This window comes from Seriola aureovittata, chromosome 12, assembly GCF_021018895.1.
Source record: "Seriola aureovittata isolate HTS-2021-v1 ecotype China chromosome 12, ASM2101889v1, whole genome shotgun sequence".
In the NCBI taxonomy this organism is placed as follows: Eukaryota; Metazoa; Chordata; class Actinopteri; order Carangiformes; family Carangidae; genus Seriola; species Seriola aureovittata.
Window position 1 is genome coordinate 16,300,637 of NC_079375.1, and position 19,829 is coordinate 16,320,465.

Below are 19,829 nucleotides of genomic sequence, written 5' to 3' on the forward strand. Positions count from 1 at the left end.
GTACTTAATTTAATAACGGTTACAGCGAGAAAATACCTGGTTAGACGTGAGAAATATTGACAAGAAAGAAAAAAACTTTATTCGGTGTCAGACCACCACCATATCAAGCTAGCTATCTTTTTGAGAAAGCATACAACACGACTACCATTCAGTCAGATATATTCAAATAATGCTATATTCACTGTGCGATATGGTCAGTTTGAACATGCTAATTGTCTTCGTTGCTGTTTTCCAGTTCACCTCTCACTCTTCACATTGCCCAACTGCAAACTCCGATGATTGACCAATGGCTGGAAGACTGGATATCTTCTCACTGTCATGACGACGCTCTCTGAATAAGGGAAAGAGAATTTGTTACAACAACAAGGTGAGTCCTGAAAAGATAAACATTTAAGAATTTTTATTCCAAAGAAAATAGTCGGCATGAATAACTCTAGTCTATCAGTCTATCAGAATATTAAACCAAGAATCTACCTTAAAGTACAAGAAAGCCACTAAAACCTCAAGCCTCAAAATTAATTATCATATACAGTCTAATGAGCCTATTTCTGGATTAATTATCTATCATTTATAGTGCTGACAATAGTAGCCTATATAAATATAGCTACCTGTGTACTCTGCTGCAATGATGGGAACTGTTGCGTTCTTTCGGAGATTAGCTCTCGTTCTCCTCCTCAGCCCCATGTTCTCCAGCTGCAGCTTTCTGATTTCCGACTGCATCGCTCTGATCACCTGGATAAGCCTCTTTTCGCTTTCCATGGTCCTGACTGCATACGTTTCCACCCTGTCTTCATCTTTCTCATGGACATCCAACTCACCACAGGGCCCCATCTGACCTGTACACACACAGTTGGTCACTAAGCATAGGTCCTTTTTAATTCAAAGTTGATTTCAAAGCTCAACATTGGGCCAACAAAGAAATAAGCAGCCAATCAAAAGAAGCTATCTAGTCTGTCAGACTATTGATAGTTGGGTCACATGATGGGGAGAGTGTTATTTTCTTCTTAGTGATCTGATGCCACCACTTTCCCTCCTCCTGTTAAATATTCATCTACTCTGTCAACATAAAGCAACAATAGGAACTTGGGAGAGGCCTGCCTGTGGTGTAACAGTGTGTGCCAATGTGATAGGGTGAACTGCTTCTTGTTTAAACTCAGACTACTTCTCAGTGTGGTTAAAATACATGAAAATGGACTTAGAGGTTATTTACATTTATCAAACATCGTTTTTGTTTAGTACCTAAACTTTTACTTTCTTTTTTCTGCCCCCAAATGGTATACTGTGTGGCAATCATCTCTCTCCAAACAGCCAGCTCAGTTTCCACACTGATGGCCTAATTGTTAGGGCTCACACAGACACCTGTGCATCATTGGTGCAGTATTTAGAGAAGAGAATGTGAGTCAGTGAGCGTCTGTTTGGTGCTGCTCTGCTGCTCTCTAGTGTAGCAGTCCCAGCACCATGCTTAGAGAGTAGAAAGCAGAAAAGTATTATTTCACTGACCTCTTCTGGTCGAAACTGTCAAGTCTGTAGCACCTCAGACTACAGATAACAGTCATATCAAGCTGCTTTAGGTTTCCTCATAAACATGTGTCATGGACACTGGTGGTGACTAGTTGACATCAAAAACATAAACACCATAAGAACATTAATAATTGATACACTGAGGAAATGTCTAGATAAAGTGAGTACTGACCTTTGCAGACAAAGATGATAATATTAACAAGGAGGTCAGAGTGTTGAGCCAGATCTTCTTGACAGAGGAATAGTTCCAGGCACAATTTGTAGAATCATTATTCTGAATATTGTAGGTTTGTAAATCACCCATTGATGCAGTTAAACGTATCACCAGTGGTTGTTTCTGATTGTGAATAGCAGTGTTTCACTTAGCCCATATAGAGGACCCCTACAACCACTGTAGGGTTGATAGGCATTCACAAGGAAATGCCTGTGTTGATTATATTATTGTCCTTCCTGTAGACAGCCAATAAACCCTCTGCTGCATACAGTACCTTAATGGCAGCACATTATTTATGAAGCTACCTGTGCCTGCAGCACTTGTCTACTCGTCTTAATCTTTGCCATGGTTCATAACAATGATACGTTATCGAAAATGACTTACAGAGTTGTGTTCATATCAGATATGCAAATTCTGTACATTTCCCTTCTTAGGTAACATCCTCTGATATTGACAATGAGTATATTAAATATATTTAATATTTGGTGATGTGTTTGTCACTGTGAACTTGGTCTAGAACTTTACTTGGTCACAGTGCCAACAGAACTCTGTGACACACATTTGATCAGCTGAGTGTAGCATAATATCAAGTCGCCTGTTTGCTTGTGCCGTGTTTTGACACCACATTACATACTCTAAGTTCCTCCCATTCCACAGTGTGGTGTGTAAGCTGTTTGTCTGCTGATAACAACCTCTCAGCAACGGAGAGATAAACTCCACATGCTGCTGTAGAGACAGTTAACACGAGATACCAACTGCTAACATGACAGAAAAGCATTGTGACGGTGGAAAAGACTCTGCTGACTGAAAGATTTCTGTTTAAATTGATGTTAAATTAAATGTGATATCATTGCTACGTGATATCAAAGATGCCCAGCAGGTGGCGTGTGGTGTAGTATGAGTTTAACAAAATTAGACCTAATGTACTCAAGCTTCATTCCATGTGCAAGCACATGACATCCTCCAGCAGCAGGGTAAGCCAAAAGGACGACAGTATAAAGTGGTGCATTTGAAAGCAGCGGTAATTGATTTTTTAAAAGTGATTACAGAAGCAGAATTTAATACACTGCTTTTGATTTCTGCTCTTTTCATCGCTGCTACTTGCTTTGCAAACATGACACCAAGGGTCAGGACAAATGCAGCTCCCTTCAAAATCCCGCACTCATCATTTTAGTCAAGTTGCTGTTGACCTGCCGCCAACACCACAAAACAGGACAAGTAATTTAATTTGCCACTGCTGCCGACCTTGAAACAGGGAATGTAGGCTACCAGAATCCCAATAGGGAGGCTTGAGGAAAACATCCTGGGAGCTGAGAGAGGGGTCAGGCTGTCCTGTCTGTAGCATCACACACAGTCTCCTCACCTTTAGAGGAATACTTTTGTCCTTCATGTTTGCATGCAGAGATTGAAGAGATTTATCTATTCTTGTTTTAGAGGTAGTAGGGTACTGTCTCTGAGAACTCATGCGATTATGTTGCCAATGATTCAATTTTAGGTGTAGGAACTGTTATAGGCAGAAGATCCTGTGTATAACATCACAACTTTATGATTATAACAACGTAATGTAATTAACTCTTATAATCACTTTCAAGACAGTGGTTATAAAGGCCAAACTGTGCCCTGTGTCTGGCTCTTTTCATGGCATAACATCAAAAAGTCAATTAAATATTCAGTGCATCCCCAAAATGTTACCTTCTTCAAAGTAAAAAAGACTATGCAGTTATAGTCAGGAAGTAAACTTCATCATAGCAACAAATAACTGGCAGAAACATTCAGTAAAATTCCAATATTGACCTAATCCTATAGTCAAGATGTTCACCTATACCTAAGCTGCTTTATATGTCACAAAGAGTGATAAGATCGTGACTTACTGGATACATCGCACTGAAGTCTGGAAAGTGTCACCTCCCCACATGAGAGGTGCTAAATAAAACAAATAGCATAGGGGGGTAGGAGAAATGTAGGACACATCTGCTTTTATTATGTGATACATGTCAAGGATATCTTATGGTACCTCTATCAGTCATGTTTAGATATTTCAAGAAATATGTGACAAGAAATGATATGTTGATGAAGTTGGCATTTCTGTTGATAAGATCGGAACTCTTAAAAAAAGAGTATATTTCAAAGAGCCTTGCAGCAAGTTACAAAAAAATGACATGGTTACTGATCTTTCAGGAAATTGCTGCGTCATTGTGGCTTGTCACCACAATAACAATGATGATATGACATTAAGAGGTTAGATAAATTCTCACATCCCATAAGCAAAACTAGTGTTCTGTTACTTACTAACACGTTAGTAATGTCTTATGTGCAGACACATTCCCAATCCCATCTCTCATCACCCAGAATGAACAAATGTACCAATGTCCTCTTCCAGCCACGTGATGTGATGTGATCTGCTCGTAATTGCTACCATAACTTGTTGCCCTATTGAGGTGACATCTTAAATCACCCTGGTGAAAATATCTTGGGTTAGAATTCAATATTGGTCGTAAAATCTAAATATAAGGCCCCAGAGACTAAGCTGTTTCACAGAGCGCTGCGGTAGCTGTCTGGCAAAAACACACACAGGGTTATAAGGCTTGAAAATGAAGCCCCAGCCACTTACAACAGAGATTCTGCTATTGAGATTATTAATGTAATATTTGTGAAATATTTTAATAACTTTGAAGAAGCTATTTGAAAGGACATTTTGAATCGAGTGCTATGTGTCTTTGTCTTCCTGCATGCCAGTGTTTCAAATAGAAACCTGTAGGTTTTCCAGCCACTCGGCACTGTCTTTAATGACATAGCTCATAGCCACAGTCCCATCCAACAGCCTTCATTATGACTCAGTAATCACAGACTACATTTGTTTTTCTTTTCCTCTCAACTCTCTCTATCTCTCGTTCTCTTTGTAAACCTATAGCCCTCTGTCTCTCTCCCCCTCTGTTTGTCTTCCTCTGAGCAAGACGAATCCAGTAGTGAGCAAGAGCCGCTAGCCTACTGGAGAAAGTGTTTGTTGACTTTTCGGCACAGACTGGTGCTCTGTAGGGGAGCAGTCTGTTATTTATGGCTCAGGGCCTTATGTGATTGGCTGAGGAGAGATATAATTATGTCTGGCACTCAGCTTAGCTAGTTTTAGAGTTACAATAGGTGCCATGTTGAGTTCACTGGTTGCTAGGTTACTAAGTGGAGGGTCTGGTACTATATAGAAAATGTTTTTGATATAGACTCAAACCCTTTTTCTGTATTCAGTCAAATGAGACAATGTAATAATTAATTATTGATATTGTTATATGAGAGTGGATACTGTCTGGAATTTTGTTTGTGTTAAAGGATAGGTTCACAGTTTTGCACAGAACAAGGACTATGGATTTGTGCCCCATCACTTACACTGGAAATGCTTTAGGGAGCCATCTCCTGATGGCCAGCATGAACAGGACAAATGATTACAGCCAGCAAAACTGTTGTTTTAAGACAGGCTTGAAAAATTGTGAGCTTATCCTTTAAACTCTTGATACAGTGTAAATGTTCTTTCTGTCACACTAAAGGATGCATTACACGCTGGAGCTACAAGTAAATGAACTGACCTGCAGTGGGTAGTTGCAATTTATCATTTCTGAAAATTTGTCTAGAAATATCTTTTAAAGCACCATCAGACATGTGACTGATATGTGATCAATACTGTTTAATACGGAAGTTCATATTTGACTGCATCCCATATCAACCAACCCTAAAAATTAGGTTACTTCAGTATTGGATGAGATGAACTGATAAAAAACTAGCCCTGCCCATTTTAATATTTAAGAAAAAAACAAATAAAGCAGCATAAGACATAATGAAACCCAAGTTTGCATTTGAAGTTATTATAAAAGAAAAGAGTGTCTAGTTTGTACTTTATAGTGAACATTAATGATTACCAGCCGTGACTGCGTGTGTGTGTGTGTGTGTGTGTGTGTGTGCGTGCGTGTGTGACTGCGTGTGTGTGTGTGTGTGTACATCGGGAAGCAGGAACTATCACAGAGGCATTTTTCATAACTTTCGTTACAACTGTGCCGTCACAAAACATTTCAGGCGTGTAGTTGATATTAAAATGAAGGCTGCGTTTGAAGATCGGCTTGCTCCAACATTAGTATTCATGTAATAATCGAGTAATGACTACTCAGAATGGCAGAACATTTGAAAGGCAACATGTACGAGCATCGCGGTTGGTGTGATCCCATTGCATTATGGTCTCTAGTTAATATTTTGCAGTGTAGTTGAATGATTGTTAACAGGGCTAAACATGGTTTAGGACAACCCACTCTAGTTCCTGATTTGTTGTTTATTATTAATTAACTGTGCTTTTGGATTACTGACTGTTATCTGAACGTACCGGCAGGACAGGTACTACTTAAACAGCATCAGAGGGCTGTAATTTCATGTTTTATTGATGCCACCTGTCGCTTATTAGCCTCCAACTATGAGGTTCCTTATCTGATTGCATGATGACAGTTACGTAGCTCATCATTTACACAAATGGTAGGTGGTAGAGGGATTTCCAAGGAGCTGCAAAGATTTCCAGAGAATTGCACTATATATGGAGGTGAGAAGGCTGGAGTTGGATATGGAAGAGGCATGGTAAACTAGAAACCATCTTGCAAGGGGATCACACCAGCCGTGATGGCCATCAACATGTTGACGTTCCAACCACCAAGTACTGAATAGTTATTGCGACATTATTATATTAGTACTTAGTAGTCATAGTCATTATTACTTCATTACATGAGTACTCAGTACTCATGGGTCAACACATGCCCATCTGTAAAGTTTCATGGCTATATCTTGCATGGTTGGGACCCTATTGTGGTAACAATATTTGTCCACCAATATGTAATCACCTGGCAAAGTACTAAAAGCCGCGTGGTAGTACCCACTACAGTAGCTGTCTCCAGGAACACATTTTGCCATAATGACACACACACAGACTCATAAGGTGAAAACAATACCAGCCCCACTGTCACAGCTTGTAATAAGTCTCAACAACCATCTTATAATTGATGAAGATGCTGATGTACAGCCAAAGATTTAATAAAACACAAAGGTTCTTTAAAATTGTAATAATTAATTCCTATGAGGGGAGGTTAATTGAATTAATAGTTGTCCATGACACAAGAGGCATGAATAATTCTCTTTATGAAAAGTTACTTATTCATATTGCCCTAGTAGCCTTTATCTCCTCATTATGCGGGGTGGTCGGACAGGGACCTTGAATAGTCTAATGGGATTATGTCACTTTGAATCGGCCTTTGCTGGGGTTATTCCACACACTTGGGGTAAAACAGCAGACATGTATTTGTCTGCTCCCTATAGGAGGTGGGAGGTGAAGATGAGACTTCAGCACTCCAGCATAGATAATCCTGTTGTGTATTCCATACCATGGCTTATGTGATCACTGTCTTCAATAATACATGTGTAGTCATATCACGAGTAGAAAACACAGGGATGCAAAAGGAGTCGAGGCTCAATGAGTAATCCTCATCTAATCCATTTATTTTAAACACATGGGCTGCCAGGGTTAATAAATAGTGATGTGTCTATCTTTTTCATGAGTGCACAGAGTTGTAGCGCTGCTTTTCCCTGCCCCTTTTTTTTCATTTTTAGTGTTCTTAGGCTTAAAGAAGATACATTGCAACTTATTATACTTTGCTATGCTGTCTCGATCTGTTTCTTTTAGCCAATGAATGGTATGGTGGAGTAATTTAGTATGTGTAAATTAAATAAATCCAAATCTTCTGAGGTTTATTTATACCACACAAGTTGGAAAGAAATGAATTAATTTTAAAACTCAAAAACTAAAATACCGTGTATCTATTAAGTGTCTCTTTCTTTCTGTCAAATGAAAAACAACCAGATCACGATGGAGAAAAAATACATTTCTAAGCCAGCAGCATCTAGTTTCAGTGCAGCCGGGGTTATTAAAGATTACATGACATAGTGTCAGGGCCTGGCTGAGTGGATAGCGTAAGTATAGAATCTCTGATTAGTCCTGTCTTCACACCTAATTACTGGTGTGATTTTATGGCAAGCTGTTGTGACAGTGTCTGAGTCAGTTACAGGAGCAAGCTGTCCACATATCTACTGAAAGTGGCGTAAAGATAAGATGGTTGTAAAGGTTTCCAAACAGGCAGGCTAGATAAACTCACAGTGTGAGTAATGTTGATAAATAGGTGCTTTGTTAAAATATTTATATAGTTCTCACAGTGGAAGATTATGACTTTTAGACCTAGATAATAAGTAAAATGGCACCTTCATATAACAAATTTTGACAGTCATCTCTCTCTCCCCCTCTCTCTCCAGCTCCTTAGTGTTGCTAGGAATGCAGTAGTGCCACTTGCAGACTGCAGTGTCCAGGGAGCCCTAAAAAGGGAAGGAGTCTCACTCTGATTCCTGGCAGCACATGGAGCAGTGGAGGCTAAATTAGGCCTGGTTTCATTGACTTCCAATCCTCCGAGTCCCACCAGCCCTGCAGCCAGAGGAGGGGAGGCCGACTGGTGCTCAGGGCCCCTGATGCTTCCTCAGGAGTTCTCCAGAAACCGCCTGCGTAAGTGTCAAATGGAGAGATGATATGTCTAGGAAGCCTGAGGTGGGAGGTCACATCACACACAACACACAGTGCTCTCTTGTTTCCTCTTGGGAATTTTGAGATGCCTCTTTAGATCCTTTTAATCATCTTGGTACCCATCAGATTTTTATTGGGACTACTATAAACTAGATTTTTATAGTTGTTTTCTGCATAAAAAGTCACCTAAATGCCAGATATAAAGACTCTGACATTTTCAAATTTGTAAAAAAAAACTTTGAAAAACTCTTTTCTGAAAAAATACTTATTTCCAGCGAATTTGTATTAGTAGCTCCAAATATGTATTGTGATAACAACATTATGCAGCAGCGTGTGGAATTTTTGAAACGTGTTCTAATATTTGAAAAACACTGGCGTTAATTTAATAATGACGTATTGCACTAACAAATTAATTGGTTTAACCCTCATGTGATGTGTTGCACATAGCAATGTGCAACCTACTCAGTATGTGTTTTTCTGCTGATAAAATGCTTGTTGTCTGCCTCCCACTCTTCTCTGCTCTTTCCCCTTTGCTGTGCTGTCCAGTGTGATTGACTGTGTCTCTTTCTCTGTACTGGCAGTCGGAGACAGGTGCTGAGTGCTGCTGAGTGTTGCTGTGTGTGTGGGCTCCAGGGGCCTGGTTCAACATTCCAGTGATAGTTTGATAGACACAGTCCTTGGGGAGGAAGAGGAGGGGGGCAAATACCTCTACCAACCTCTATGAAGAAGAACTGAGGGGGTAAGTGAAATCCTGTGATGATGTAGCTCCTGTGGGGATTGTGATAACATACTGCAAGTCCCCTTTCTTTTTTTTTTAAATCTCTCAACTGCAGCCTTACAACACCCTACTTCCTGATTTACCAAGCTGTTTCATTGCTTATCTCTCAGGCTACAAAACTGTTGTAATGTCACAGGAACTTCCTCTTTTCACACACTCACAGGCTGCAAGCATGCGCACATGCCTGTAGACACATTTACATTATACACAAAGTGTATACTCACAGTTTGAAAATGGAGGGAAAGAGGAAGTTATAAGAAGGGGATGCAGAGAGAGGCGGGGATAATAACAAGGTGACCATATTTGGCATCAGTAGATAATACAAGAAGAAGATGCAAATGAGATAAAGGAATGGTTGTCATGGAGACTTAGTTGCGCAGTGATGGTTCACTCTAAACCTGACCACATTTGTGGTATGGCCGTTGCCAAGCAGAAGGTGCTATTATGAGAGAGTGAGAGAAGTAGAAGAAGAGAGAATTGAAGATGTTAGTTCATCCCATAATGCATTGCGTCAGCATGACCTGTGTTGAAGTGGCTTCGTCTGTCCCAGTGGCACGTCAGCGAGAGACAGACACGCAGGTAAGCAGCTCTCTCTGTAAAATATCTTTAAATAACTGACAATGACTCTATAGTATAATGATTTATCGTATCATTCAGCATTTCCTCTTTGTTTTGTTGTTGTTTTTATTTTTTATTTCTTTAGATTGTGTAACTGTGTAATTGATGATGCCTTAGTTTCTCGTTTACTTTCTCTTACATATTGCAAAGGAGCTGGAGTAAAGCCAACGTGCAACATTGTCTTATTATTCTCTACACTATGAAGGGTCCGTAGGACGTTTGAGATGTAAGGAGAGTTTATATAATATTTGCAGCAGTATATCTGCAGGCTACGTTTAGACAGAAAAATAGCTGAAAGCCCAAGTGAAAGATATCTTTGCAAAGGGTGTTTCCATTCGTTTTCGTTTTATCTCCAAGATAAGCTTCAAGCTTGAATCTTGCACACACACACTCACACACACACATGCACAGTGGTGTCATATGGGGACAAGACAGTGTGCTATTTCCTCTCTCTATATTTCAAACCTGACAGCTTGAATTTCACCTGCTTCCCCTTACTGCGTCAAAGTGGAAAGAAGTTAAGAGAAAACCACAAAGTATGCTGCAGGGAAACATAACTGCAAATTCACACTAGAATGGGGGTATTTGTCAGCAGACAAACATTTACAACTTTTCTCACTGTCATGCACATTTTTAGTGTAGCATTTTTTATAGCATCTTTGTATATGTGGTGTATTCCACACACATTATAAAGTAACACATAACATAAACAGAAGTTGTTTGCGGCCTCCAAAATAAACCATAGAGAAATGGCTGACATTGAATGCTCCTCCCTGCTGTGGGCCTTTCTGCAACACTGTGTACTGTTACAGTTGTTGCTGTGATGGTCTGTAATGGGAGTGTAATATGTATTTGCAGCCTTAGTGATAGATGAGCTGTCAGAGTATGGCACACAAAAGCTCTGGGACATTTCCTCAGTGGAGTGAGAGTTCACATCAGCCAGCCAGTGTCATTTACAGAGAGCTGGGAAATAGCAGAGCGTTGAGATGATAGAGAAGCTTAAGGTGGAAAGATGCGCTCATCAGGGAAGAGCGCGAGAAAAAAAGAGTGGACAAAGGTGAAGGGTTAGGGATTTGATGGTTTGATTGGGGCAAAGGGGTCACCTATGCCAGACTGTTTTGGTTTAGGGTTAATGTGATTCGTGAGGAGGTTTCTCGAATATTCTGAGCTTCCTACTCTTTTATTCTTTTATTTCACTGCTATACATCTGTGGGACTTTCAAAAGACTGATAATAAAAAAAAATGAACGGAGGTGATGAAGTAGAGACAGACCCACATGTGGATCAAGCTCAATTCCCCATAATGCAATTTGATAGTGACATTACTCGGGTTACATTCACTCCAGAGCCACAGAAGACATTGTACAACTGTTTTCACAGGCTGAGTGCTACTCATAACCTTTGTAGTTCACTGATCTTGATGTGTAAAATTAGTGGAAGTCCCCTTTAACTACACACACACACACACACACACACACACACACACACACACACACACACACGGACACACACACACACACGCGCACATACACACATACCTCTTCCTGTTTTCGGTTGGTTAACATTAGTATGTCTGTGAGCAGTTTGCTCAACCCCAGTATGTTGATTCTTCTTGCTCTTTGCTGAAACCTAACACCTCTACAGCCTCATTGATCTTCGAGAGAACAACGGTCACACCGTTGTCTTATCTGTGAGATACAAGACATGTAGAACAGGAAGTTAAGACATATGTCTGATGTCACTTCAAATAAAGAAATATGAGGCAGAAAAGAAGAAATAGGCCCCTGTTTTACAGTTGATCAGATTATACGCAGAATGAAACCTGACAGTATTACTGAATGAGCAAACCATCTGGCAACTGCAAACCTTGGCTCTGTACTCATACGTCTAATTGGACGAGGGGAATATGGTCCTGTGGGTTGTGACAAATAGAGAAGTGGTTGTGGTTATTTCAAAGGGAGGGGAATTAAGATGTAGTCATAAGTGAGAGACAGTGATGAAAAAACAGACTCGGAGATAGCATATGAAGAATGATAATGAGTAGGAAATATGGGCTAGTGTTGCAGAGGAGAAAGAGAAAGATGCAGAGAGGAGCAGAAGCATTGGCGTACTCTCAGCTGCAGTAGAAGAGGGGAAGAGGGGAAATTCCACGTCAGTGTCAGAGTTTCACAGAGAGCCCAGACCTTTGGAGGCGTTGCTAATGTGTCTCCTATTGCGCCACAACAACATCAATCACCATGTTTTTTCATAATGGGTCAAGGAAAAACTCCAGTTGCAGGTTAGAATGACCTGCTGCTCCCATTGATTAGCAGTCAAACAGATGGCTCTGCTAATCCAAAAAGCATACTATATGTGCTCAAGCAGGGCTGTTTCCATGGTTGGAAATAGACCTCCTTCCATCACTAATGAATGATGGTTTGAAATAGATCAAGGCAGTTGCTGTTGTGACTAATAATGCCACTGTCCATCAAAATTTGATCAGTTCAAAAATAGTACTATGACATCCCTTGTTTGTCTGAGGTATACAGTGTGTTTTTGTGCTCTGTGAGTGTGCAGGCACATTGCACCAGAATATTGGCTAGGTAAAGGGTTAGCACTGCAGCTGGGGCTCTACCACAGATTGTCACCAGGGGTTTAAGGCCCTGCTGTGTAAATTAGAGATGACTTATCACCAGCTTTGTATTAAACAGAGCTGTGCAGCAGTGGAAACTGGTCCAGAGACAGAGGGAGAGAAGGAGTGGAACAGAAAGACAGCTGAGGCGTGACAGTTTTACATAGGAAAGGCATTGGTATATTCTTTGCAGTATTATACATGTATATGCAAATAACCAAAGAAGGAGGGAGTTCTTACATCTCCCTGTGACCAGGCTAATATATCAGCACATGGCATTATAGGTGCAGGTGTGACCTCAGACAAAGTGGATTCAGCTGCAGTATGTGGAATCTTCTCTCTATAAATTAGAATACATTGCAAAGCCACTCTCAATATTCTAAACAGTCGTCATTATGAATGCACTCTCTCCTTGATCACAATAAAATGAAGTGAGTCAGAGACAACATGCAGGATCAGTCAGTAAACTTGGCATCAGCACACATCTCAAAATCTGTAAAGATTCCTGCAGATGCCAAGGCCACTATCTCCATGGCTACCGGATATTGCAGCATCAGGTCCAAATCAAATTCTTGGAGGCTCCTTTAGCCTCTCTGGCTTTCCCCTGGATGCTGGGGTTGTGGCGGCAGAATCCTTGAGTCAACAACAATACAGGAGAGTTGGCAACAGCAAGTTACCTCAGTGTTGTCTCGGTTAGCCTTTCTATGATATATTGCTGACCTGCAACCAAACTGCACAGGTATGCTTTTTTGTGTTGTTTCCCAAGTATTTACATGTTTCGTGTTACTCTGAATTAATAACCACGTAGTAGCAGAGTCCAGTTTGATTCAGTGCAGTTCAGTGTGCCCTGCTTCTATATTGTGGGCAAGAGCTGTGAGTGTGAGGCTGAGCTGAGGTGTCTGAGGGTTGCATGCCACAGTAGACAAGTATTATGAAAAAGAGAGAGGTGATCCGGACAGAAGCCAGACCTAATCTGTCACAAACTCCCTGTAAATCTTTCCATAATTCTTTCCCCCACACTCCTTAATCTATTCATTCTTTCCAGCTGCTGTTTTTCTCCTTATTCTTCCATACCTCAAAGTCCCTTGTTTCACTTGTTTCTGTATCACTTTTTCCTGTCTGGTTGCATTTGATATCACTGTCACAGCTTTAACTTCTAATGCCTTTCCTCACTCTTCATGGACTTCCTTTGCTTATATGTTTATCCTGTTACTAATTCCCCTTCTTTTCCTTCTTTTCTCCCTCTTTATCTTCTTACTGTGTTTTCTCAATCTTTCCTTCCTCCCTCGTCACTCTCTCCTTCCTCAGCCTCACTGGAAAGGCAAGGGCAGCGTTGCTGTAACTGAGCCAGCACTTCCTGGTGTTGTTTTTTTTTTTTTTTTTTTTTTTTGGGGGGGGGGGGGGGGGGGGGCGTGGCTTTCCTTCAGTGAGGAAGAGAGGGAGGGAGAGGGGACTGCAGGATCTGTATGCCCAGTGCAGTCAGGGCTCCCTCCTCCTCTTTTTCCTCCTCCTCCTCGACAGCTGTTGCTACTGCCGCCCAGCGAACACCACTTTCGTCGGGCAGCAGACAGACGATCCAGAGGCTGGGGAGTCAGTAGAGACACAGCCCAGCCCGTCTCAGCACAGCTCAGCACAGCCCAGCTCAGCCACTTCAAGAGGCAGGGGAGGGGAGACACTAGCGCACAGCCAACGCTGCAACGCGCGCATGCACACACATACACACACACACACACACACACACACATACACGCACACACACACACACACACACACACACACACACACAGACAAACACTCCTCCTCTCTCTCTTGCTCTCTTTCCCTCTCTCTCTCTCTGGTGCTCGGCTCTGCACAGCTCCTCTACTCATTCGCTGCTGATTCACTCGCTCACTCGCTTGCCTCTCTTCTGCCAGTCCCTCTGCCTTGCTGCGCTCTGCCTGCCTGCCTGAGAATGGTCCAGCCGGTGCCTGGGGGTCTGCTGTCGCGGCCTGTCTGAACACACGCATAAACACACAGAGTCAATCGACACGCGGAAGCACACATACACAAACTGGAGAGCAATGTGAGAGGTAAGAGCTTGGTTCATAACCCTCCTCCTTGTCTCATTGGTTTATCTAGATCTTTCCTCCTGTGTGTGCTGCAGTCTTTACTTTCCAAAGTAGCGCCTGTGCAGTGGAGCATAGGTAGAGATATGGGGATTGTTTGCTTTAGTGTGTGCTGTGTGTGTACATCCAGTATGTGGGCCACAGGGTTAACATCTATTTGTTACGGCTTGTTTTATAGATATAGGCACACGCACACATGCACAGACACATGCACACACACAGTTAGACACATTCTTGGCTCAAAGCAGCCAGTCACACAATAGCTACTTCCTGAGGGTAGCGCTAGTTAGCAAGAAAATTTGCTGGTGTGTGTGCGTGTGTGTTTGGAGGGCCGTGGTTGTTCCAGGAAGCAGTGGAGAGGATCAATAGATCGCCCACTCAGCTTTCATTCCCTTCGTCTGACTCAACATTAGACATGTTGGGAGTTATCCTCCAGGGCTTGGTTAACAAGGGGAAGGGTAAAATTTGTTTCTCTTTTACCTCTTTTACCTCCTTTGCTGCGTCAGCCTAAAGGGGGAAGCATGGTTTTGCATGTGTGTATGTGTGTTTCTACGTGTGTGTGTACTGTGTAAGGCAAACTCCCGCCCCATTGCATGTAAATTATGTGTGACATGTGAAGCCGCTGCTACCTTATATGGTGAGCACAGTATTTCAGTACAGTAGAATCTTGCCAAGCATTCCGGGTCGCGGGAAGAGAGAGTGTGTGAGAGGGTGACTCTGTCTGTGGGAGTGTGTGTGTGTGTGTGTGTGGGGGTGTGTGTGTGTGTGTGCGTGTGTGTGTGCGTATGTGTGTGTGTGTGTGTGTGTGTGTGTGTGTGACTAAGTGAGTGTTTGCATGCGTCTGACAGAGGGGGAGTAACTGAGAGAGAGGAAGAAAGTTGAAGAGAGAAGGAAAGGGGCAAGAACGAGAGAGAGACAGGGAGAAGGAGACCCAGTAAATGGAGGGATTTTACTTGTCGATGTAGTAAAAGTAAGTAACTTCCTACTTTATTAAGGCTTTGGGAGATTACGTGTGATTGCCCTGTAATGTTTTTCATTCTTTTCAGGAGTTAAAACCGTCTGTGTGGATGATACTAAGATAAATGGGCAGAAAGTGTTTTCATAGCGATAATAACTGGCTATATATCAGACTCAAGTACGAATTTTTCCATGTTTTTTGTAAACATTTGTTCCTTCGTAGAGTGCAAAAACTGTCTGAATAACGGCAGGACGTACATCTGGTAAAATACAGAGCTAGAGCTCGAGAACCGTCAGAGCTTTTAACTCTAGCCTTTACTCCCTCTTCTCCTCTCTTTGTCCGTCTCCTCACCACCTCTGCCCTCCTCCCACTGGCCTCTCCGGGCTTCCTCTTGGTGGTGTGTCTGTGGTTGGGGCAATGATGAGGAATGTTGTTGTTGTGACTTAGAGGGATTCAGTGTGGCTCAGACAGTAGCTCACACACACAAGTATGTGCGTACATGCAAGCATGCGCAACACAGACAGATGTGTGGCAGATTGCATTGTTGAGACTTAAAATCCCCATGGTAGCCCTGCTGCAGGTAGACTGTCAATTTCTGTCTGGCAGGAGCCTGAGGAACGTGCTGTTGTTGTCAATGTGAATATAGTAGGCAATAATGCCAAAGATCACACTGCTGTCTCTGCGTACAGTTGTATATGCATGTGAATTCAGGTGCAAATTGCTCTGCATGAATGTGCGTTGCCTATGATCTAGGATCTGCCCTACAGACAGGATTATGTGCATGGCTGAATATTCGCTGACAGGTTAAGCCTTTATTACACGAGGGGCTTCTCTGTATGTTCCTACTGTGTTATGACCACATTTCAACCCCTCTGAGCAACAGTTTGACACAGCTTTGGCTGAGTAAGACACCTTCCACTTAACAATATTTCAAGCTAAGCTAAAATGAATTGACTTCAACAACTGTGGGAGACTCAGTTCTTTATTACACCAGTAATTGAATTTAATTGAGTCTTTAACTCGCCATACAACATATCAAGCAACCAGTAATAATTTTAGGCTTCTGTTTTCAGACATTTCAGTATAGAGACTACAAAACCACCAGTGTTCACCTGTATCTGAACTACACAACACTCCTAATCAGCAGGGCAAGTAGCATGTGGAGCTGCTGTTTGTGGAGTCAGTAATAAGCATCTGGTTATTTCTTTGTTGTTCTGTCCAGAAGTACACATGTCAACACAAGCCTTGCCCTTGTTTTTCTTCACCCAAGGTGCATCAGCCCCTGCTCACAGCCCTGACATCTTAAAACTCTCCGTCTGTAAAATAGAGACAGGCAGTTGTAACATGAAATAATACATTCCAGCCCATACAGTCTTTTTCTCTCACTCACAGTCTCTTTCTGTCACTCTTTCTGTATCAATGTGACTGGGTCTGTTTGCCTCAGTATATTAAGAAACAAGCCTCTACACAAGTCAGAGAATGTGGGTATGCTACATGCATTAGCATCATTGGCCCTCTATTAAAATGTTTGCCTAAATGAAAATTATAAAGATAACTAATGCAGAAGATAAAACTGGTCACTGGCTTCGTATGTGTGCATGTAATATGCTGATAAAAAAGCTAAACGTAGGTGCTGTGTGTGCCTTGTGATAATTGGCATATATGATTAGACATTCATGTGTATGCTCAGGAATTAAAAAGATTCTGTTCTATATGTATTTAAATAAATAACATGACATTAATTACACAAAACGGCTAGAATGTATTTGGAAAAGAAATTCATTTTTTTCATTGGCCCACAGTATATATTACTGTCTGTAAATTTTCATTGTCGCCCGAGGGATAACAACTAGGTTTAACCATATGTGTATATACACAGATGGATGCAAATAAAATGGGAAAAAGCAACACAAACAGCATCTTAGTAAGGTGTTGATCCACCATGATCTGCAGCTTAATTTCAGTATAGCATAAATTTTGCTAAACTCTAATGGAGGGATAAACATCATTCCTCCAAAAGATATTGCCTCATCTAATATCCCCATTCAAAATCCCACAGGTGTTCTATTAGGTTGAGATCTGATGACTATTAAGTTTATAGATTTACATTGTTTTAATACTCACCAGTTGTTCACTTGCTATGCTTCTTCACTTATTGATTCAGATTTTTCTGAAATGTGTCACCTGCCTGTATATGTACAAATCACGTCTCAGCACGTTGGTGCTGAGAACATAAATTTGAGCCAATGAGCCACTCATTAAACCGTAAGGACAGCCATTATCGTCGCTGCCCGCTGACTTCACCACATCCTTATACATACATATGCACACAAAGATGCAGTGTTGCACACAGTCAGATATTCACCACAGCTTAAGAATACTCAGTGTCAGGACACATAGAGGTTTGTGTGTTTTGTATAGGTTTGCATTTGTGTGTCTTGTCAGTTTGTGTGTGTGTGTGTGTGTGTGTGTGTGTGTGTGTGTGTGTGTGTGCGCATAGCTCTGTCCATGTATGCTAAACAAGAGATCGTATTGTCTACAAAGGTTTGCTCTCAGAGGAATCAATAGGCTTTGTTTCTTGTGTGTTCCTTGCCTAAGACTCTTTTAGAACCGCGTTATTTAATCCGATGACAAATAAGTCAGTAAAACTAATAGTTGAGAGGAGATGATGACTTGACGATGACGCTAGGGAGAATGGTAACAATACTAACTATGGTCAGGACTACTGTGTAACTACTGTGTGGAGCATGGACGTCTGTATCAGCTGTGTGTCATCAATAAACTTTATTCATAACATCCAAACTCAAAAATAAGATGTTAAACAAACAGTGTATTAGTTGCCCTAACCCTGACCCTTAGATTCATTTTAAGCAGACCTTACTTGGTGAGATCTCTGAACAATATGAAAGGTGGCATAGAAGAGCTATGGTGTATAGGGTAGCAGCCATTAGTCAGTGAGGAGAACATGCTCACATGTCAGTGTATGCACTAGTGTGTATGTGTTTACGTAAAGGTCAGTGAGGGCAGCATTGACATGCTATAACCTGAGCACATGGAGCGGCAGCAGCGAGGCCTAGGGTGTTGCATTTCCAGCGTCCTCCACTGAGATGACCTGTCTCAGCACACTGTCACCCTGACTACACCTCTGTCAATATGCTGAAACCACTCCTTTTACTGAACAGCAGCAAACCAAAGGAGATGAACGGCTCTTTCTCTGCAGTCAAAGCTGAAAAAAAAAAAAAAAACGCGCTAGAAGCTGTGGTTTGTCGGTTAGCTCCCGGGCGCCATAGCAGATATTTCAATATAGAAGTAGCATATCTTTATTTATTATCTCCACTCATACTGCATCAGTTCGCCCCAGTGTATTTTTTCTTATGTGAGCATGCAGTGCCTCCAATAACATGACCTGTGCTGAAGGTCCATGTCCATGCTGAACTAGACAGTTAATATAGCTTAAGTCATTTTTCAGGAAGTCTTATCATAACTGTGAACCACACCCTCTTCCTTGTTGTTTCTTGCAGTTGGTCATAATGACAACTTTAAGACCAGCCCAGATTAGTATGTTGCTTTGATTGTACTAACTTTTCAATCAGTTGAGACATGTCTTCATAACAAAACATCTCTCTCTGTCCAAGAAAACCTCATAATGTCAGAGCACCATCCATCACAGTCCACCAAGCAAATCACTGGCAGGTTTTATGCATAGTTTGCGCTTTGGTGAAGGTGAAGGGTGGATTTCGACAGCGTTGAGAACAGATTTGTTGTTTGACTCATTACCAAGAGAAAGGAAAAGACGGGCAGGCTTGTTTTTCATGTCAGAAACTGTCTGAGCCGTTGAGGCATATGCGGGCGTCACATGACCATGAGCCGATGCTGATGTGCTAATATTGAAGACATACTTCCTCTTCTTGCAACCACGTAATGTTTCTACCACGTGTCCAAAAGGGTTATAGGAAGCATACAGTCTCTCTTGCTGGTTCTCTCGCTATCTCCTCTTCCTCCAGTGTGGTTGACCTTGCACCAGCTTGCAAGACCTTGGAATCTGAGGGAGTGCTGATGAGGGTGCTGGAAGAGAACGCAAGACAGACAGTGACATTGAAGGCACAAAGACACAAGCATGGAAGGAGTTGAGGGAGGTGGAAAGAACAGGAATACCAAAGAAGTCAAGGATCCACTGGTTAAAACAGAATAACGTCTGGTTAGAGGAAAGGAGTAGATCATATTAAACAGTCATCTATTTTAAATGGATGCCTCGGAGACAAAGAGCACTGACAGTTCAAGTGGAATTAGATAGAGGGAGTGGCATACTGACATGAAAGACCATTGAGATGAAGAAATCAATAGGGGAAGGATGGCCATGTCCAGACATGATGGATCATGATGAGCCCTCATTATCACTCTGGCACTGTCTTACACCATACTACATTGTCTCTCTCTCA

General features: G+C 41.7%; 1 protein-coding gene across 24 annotated transcripts in view; it reads left to right on the forward strand.

The window, feature by feature from the left end:
• Window positions 1-51: 51 nt before the first annotated feature.
• Window positions 52-19,829, forward strand: part of mbnl1 (muscleblind-like splicing regulator 1) — a 50,310-nt gene continuing 30,532 nt past the window's right edge. For 2 of the 24 annotated variants that reach the window (XM_056390580.1, XM_056390591.1), the window contains exon 1: window positions 13,815-14,396. The gene's annotated coding sequence lies outside the window, so the exon portion shown is untranslated. Of the gene's footprint in view, window positions 368-8,059; window positions 8,304-8,902; window positions 9,061-9,534; window positions 9,679-13,811; window positions 14,397-15,123; window positions 15,403-19,829 lie in introns of those variants that run through there. The other 22 variants (XM_056390588.1, XM_056390595.1, XM_056390592.1 and 19 more) reach the window with 19 other exon arrangements.